This window comes from Saimiri boliviensis, chromosome 17 (assembly GCF_048565385.1).
Source record: "Saimiri boliviensis isolate mSaiBol1 chromosome 17, mSaiBol1.pri, whole genome shotgun sequence".
NCBI classification, from domain to species: Eukaryota; Metazoa; Chordata; class Mammalia; order Primates; family Cebidae; genus Saimiri; species Saimiri boliviensis.
Window position 1 is genome coordinate 470,153 of NC_133465.1, and position 5,697 is coordinate 475,849.

Here is a 5,697-nt window from a genome sequence, read left to right on the forward strand (position 1 = left end):
ACTCTGGAATGTCCAAACGCAGCTTTTAGAAGAACTGTGTGACTAACTCACTGAATCTAAACATAGATGCAACTTCCTAAAAGGAACCAACACACAGCAGATCAGTTTGTAGGAAGCAGGTCTTCTGTGTTTTAAAGGCATTCGTACTGCTAACAATTATATGCCACTATAAGGCTGGAAATGACTGATTCTACATTCTCCAAAGAAAGGGTTTCTGAACTGCTGAAATACAAATCCGTTTAACTCTAAGTTGAATGCACACATTGACACCCATTCTGCTGGATAGCTCCGTTTTTGTTTTAGAGTCAGATCTTTCTCTTTACTTCCTGTACTCCCGTCCACTCTGGAATGTCCAAAGGCAGCTTTTAGAAGAAATGTGTTTCTAACTCTCTGAATCGAAACATAGTTGCAACTTCCTTAAAGGAACCAACACACAGCAGATCAGTTTGTAAGAAGCCGGTCTTCTGTGTTTTAAACGCATTCTTACTGCTAACTCTTATATGCCACTCTAGGGCTGGAAATGACTGTTTCTACATTCTCTAAAGAAAGGGTTTCTGAACTGCTGAAATACAAATGAGTTTAAATCTGTAAGTTGAATGCACACATTGACAACCATTCTGCTGGATAGCTCCGTTTCTGTTTTAGAGCCTGTACTCTCTCATTACATCCTGTACTCCCATCCACTCTGGAATGTCCAAAGGAAGCTTTTAGAAGAAACGTGTTTCTAACTCACTGAATCTAAACATAGATACAACTTCCTAAAAGGAACCAACACACAGTAGATCAGTTTGTACAAAGCAGGTCTTCTGTGTTTTAAACGCATTCCTTTTTTTTTTTTTTTTTTTTGAGATGGACTTTCACTCTCGTTACCCAGGCTGGAGTGCAATGGTGCCATCTCGGCTCACCGCAACCTCCGCCTCCTGGGTTCAGGCAATTCTCCTGCCTCAGCCTCCTGAGTAGCTGGCATGACAGGCACGTGCCACCATGCCCAGCTAATTTTTTGCATTTTTAGTAGAGACGGGGTTTCACCATGTTGACCAGGATGGTCTCGATCTCTTGACCTCGTGATCCACCCGCCTCGGCCTCCCAAAGTGCTGGGATTACAGGCTTGAGCCACCGCGCCCGGCCTTAAACGCATTCTTACTGCTAATTCTTATATGCCCGGCGTCGAATCCCACCCCGTCCTTGAAAAACTGAAGGCTGCTCACAGCTATTACCCTAAAGAGTTCGACTGGAATCTGAAAAGCGGGCGTGCGTTCATCATCAAGAGCTACTCCGAGGACATCCACCGCTCCATCAAGTACTCCATCCGGTGCACACGGAGCACGGTAACACGCGCCTGGACGGCGCCTTCCGCTGCATGAGCAGCAAGGGGCCTGTCTACCTGCTCTTCAGCGTCAACGGGAGCGGGCATTTTTGTGGGGTGGCCGAGATGAAGTCCCCCGTGGACTACGGCACCATTGCTGGGGTCTGGTCTCAGGACCAGTGGAAGGGGCAGTTTGATGTCAAGTGGATTTCTGTTCAGGTCGTGCCCAATAACCAGCTGCGGCACATCAGACTGGAGCACAACGACAACAAACCCGTCACAAACTCCCGGGACACCCAGGAGGTGCCCTTAGAAAAAGCAAAGCAGGTGCTGAAAATCATCAACTCCTACAAGCACACGACACGACCTCCATCTTCGACGACTTTGCCCACTACGAGAAGCGCCAGGAGGAGGAGGAGGAGGAGGTGGCGCGCAAGGAACGGCAGAATCGAAGCAAACAATAAGGAGAACCAGTTTCCTACGTGTTCTAACATGTGACTCGGAAAACCGTTTAAAACGCGTGTGCTTTGTCAGCTCCAGCGTGTCGTCCGTGCGGGGTCGAGTGTTGCATCTTTGCCTTTCCTGTCGTTTATTTTTGCCCAAATGAACTGGCATTTATTTCTACTTTTCTATGTATTCTAATCTCGTAGAAGCCACTAATAAAGTAGTATTTTTTTTGGTCAGCTTAAAAAAAAAAGAAAAAAGGAGGAAGAATAAATAATAGTGCTTGAGGAAGAGTAGTGATCGAGAGGCTTGGTCAAGAGGGCACCTCATCGCAGATGCTAGAGTAAAAACAACTCCCTCGTAGTGACATGTGCAAAGTTCCAGATCTCCACGACAAAGATAACCGAACCCATCGGAGCAAACAGCCTCCCGACGCGGCTGGCAACTGCAGGGGTAGAAGAACTCGGGCATAGCAGGCCCGGAAAGGGGGAGACTGGACCCAGGGACAGATGCCAAAGAAAGAGTGCCAACGAGCACGTGTGTTCATACATACATACCGCCCACGAAGGGCGTTGCACTCCGCAACAGAACTGAACACGATCTAACAAAGCAGTGCTCGCCTTCCTGTCACCTCTTTGGCAGTAGTAGGGCAGGCCATCTCAACTTGGGACACACACAGCCATTCTCATCAGGAAGAAGGCTGTCCTGTGTGGTGGGGACAAGCCTTCAGGGGAGAGCAAAGCTGACAGCCAAAGCATTAATTGAACATCCCTAAACAAAAAAAGATGTTAATTACTAATTACAAGTACTCAAAGCCAGAATTACCTTAGGGATGGGCACAGTTAATAATTTTCCTACACAGTGGTGAAGTAAAACAAGCTTTTGATCACACTTCAGGAAGTAGAATCTATGGTAGAGAAGAAGTCAGGCCCCGTATGCGAAAATTCGCACTTTCTGCCATAAACTGTTAAAACTAAGTCTCGTAGGACCACTAAACCTGTGGTGGATTTTCATCTGTAACCCTCATGACATCTCTAAATAGGCCCATGGTCACGGAGCCTGTCCAAGGCTAGGGTTTTGAGCACACCTAGGCTCAAGAAAAACTAAAGCCTCCCTGATAAAATGAGGTCCAGTCGAGGCACAGGAAGCCACAGCTGGTTGACTGCTCAGGGCTTCTCAGGACCGGATGTGGGTTGAATTGAGGATGCCAGGAGGAGCATCAGCTGTCGAAGCCTTTGAAAGTTCTCGCACTCAGGATGCTGCCACTGAGCTCCGGGTTCCCCTTGTCGGCTCCCTGCCCACCGGCACGGGGCGTTTTCTTCCCTGAACAGGTGGAAGTAGCGACTGGCTTGCTGCCGGAAGGAGGAAGTCGAGACACGGGAGGGCGGTAGATGGTCCCTCCAAAGACACGCCGAATGCTACTATTGACCGTAGCATTGGACATGGTGGTGGTGTTCAGCATAGGGCTGGAAATGACTGTTTATACATTCTCCAAAGAGAGGGTTTCTGAACTGGTGAAATACAAATCAGTTTAACTCTGTAAGTTGAAAGCACACATTCACAACCATTCTGCTGGATATCTCCGTTTTTTTTTTTTTTTTTAGAGTCAGATATTTCTTTTTACATCCTGTACTGCCATCCACTCTGGTATGTCCAAAGGTCGCTTTTAGAAGAAATGTGTTTGAAACTGGCTGAATCTAAACATAGTTGCAACTTCCTAAAAGGAACCAACACACAGCAGGTCAGTTTGTAAGAAGCAGGTCTTCTGTGTTTTCAACGCATTCTTACTGCTAACTGTTACATGCCACTATAGGGCTGGAAATGACTGTATCTCCATTCTCCAAGGAAACGGTTTCTGAACTGCTGCAAACACACATCAGTTTAACTCTGTAAGTTCATTGCACACATTCACAACCATTCTGCTAGATGGCTCCGTTTTTGTTTTAGAACCAGATATTTTTCACGACAGCCTGTACTCCCATCCACTCTGGAATGTCCAAATGCAGCCTTTAGAAGAAACGTGTTTCTGGCCGGGCGCGGTGGCCCAAGCCTGTAACCCCAGCACTTTGGGAGGCCGAGGCGCGTGGATCACGAGGTCGAGAGATCGAGACCATCCTGGTCAACATGGTGAAACCCCGTCTCTACTAAAAATGCAAAAAATTAGCTGGGCATGTTGGTGCATGCCTGTAATCCCAGCTACTCAGGAGGCTGAGGCAGGAGAATTGCTTGAACCCAGGAGGAGGAGGTTGCAGTGAGCCGAGATTGTGCCATTGCACTCAAGCCTGGGTAAAAAGAGCGAAATTCGGTCTCCCCCCCAGAAAAAAAAAAAAAAGAAGAAGAAGAAGAAACGTGTTTCTAACTCGCTGAATCTAAACAGATGCAACTTCCTAAAAGGAACCAAGGCACAGGAGATCAGTTTGTAAGAAGCAGGTCTTCTGTGTTTTAAACGCATTCTTATTGCTAACTCTTATATACCACTATGGGGCTATAATTCACTGTTGCTACATTCTACAAAGAAAGGGTGTCTGAACTGGTGAAATACAAATCAGTTTAACTCTGTAAGTTGAATGCACACATTTGACAACCATTCTGCTGGATAGCTCTGTTTTTGTTTTAGAGCCAGATATTTTTCTTTAAATCCTGTACTCCCATCCACTCTGGAATGTCCAAACCTAGCTTTTAGAGGAAATGTGTTTCTAACTGGCTGAATCTAAACATAGTTGCAACTTCCTTAAAGGAACCAACACACAGCAGATCAGTTTCTAAGAAGCGGGTCTTTTGTGTTTTAAACGCATTCTTACTGCTAACTCTTATATGCCAGTATAGGGCTGGAAATGACTGTTTCTACATTCTACAAAGAAAGGGTTTCTGAACTGGTGAAATACAGATCAGTGTAACTCTGTCAGTTGAATGCACACATTGACAACCATTGTGCTGGATAGCTCCGTTTTTGTTGTAGAGCCAGACATTTCTCTTTACATCCTGTACTCCCATCCACTCTGGAATGTCCAAAGGCAGCTTTTAGAAGAAATGTGTTTCTAACTGGCTGAATCTAAACATAGTTGCAACTTCCCAAAGGAACCAACACACAGCAGAGATCAGTTTGTAAAAAGCCAGTCTTGTGTGTTTGAAATGCATTCTGTCCGCTAACTCTTATAAGCCAGTATAGGGCTGGAAATGACTGTTTCTACATTCTTGAAAGAAAGGGTTTCCGGCCGGGTTCGGTGGCTCAAGCCTGTAATCCCAGCACTTTGGGAGGCCCAGGCGGGTGCATCACGAGGTCGAGAGATCGAGACCATCCCAGGTCAACATGGTGAAACCCCGTCTCTACTAAAAATACAAGAAATTAGCTGGGCGTGGTGGCGTGTGCCTGTCATCCCAGCTACTCAGAAGGCTGAGGCTGGAGAATCGCCTGAACCCAGGAGGCGGAGGTTGCGGTGAGCTGATATCGCACCATGACACTCCAGCCTGGGTAACAAGAGCGAAACTCTGTCTCAAAAAATAAAAAATAAAAAATTAGTAAATAGAAAAGAAAGAGTTGGCCTCTTTTCAATTCCTGTTATGACCAAGTTGTTCCTTTGCTGACAGCCCACCCCATCTGTCACCTCCCCTCAAGGAAAATACCATCACCCTCCCCCACCGTTATTCCAAGATCCATGGAAACCTTTGTATTCAATCGCATGCAAGGGGACCACTGTTCCCTGCCCTGCCAACTGGCAGTTACTGCTAAGTGTCAAAGACGACCAGACGTGGTGGCTCAGGCCTATAATCCCAGCACTTTGGGAGGCCGTGATGGGCGGATCACCTGAGGTCCGGAGTTCAAGAGCAGCCCGGTCAACATGGTGAAACCCCGTCTCTACTAAAAATACAAAAATCAGCTGGGTGTGATGGCAGGTGCTTGTCATCCCATCTACTTGGGAGGCTGATGTGGGAGAATTGCTTGAACG

The 5,697-nt window shown here is 46.7% G+C and overlaps 1 pseudogene; it reads left to right on the top strand.

Annotated features, from left to right (window-relative positions):
* Positions 1–1,157: 1,157 nt before the first annotated feature.
* Positions 1,158–1,940, top strand: LOC141581926 (YTH domain-containing family protein 1 pseudogene; annotated as a pseudogene).
* The last annotated feature ends 3,757 nt before the right edge of the window (positions 1,941–5,697 follow it).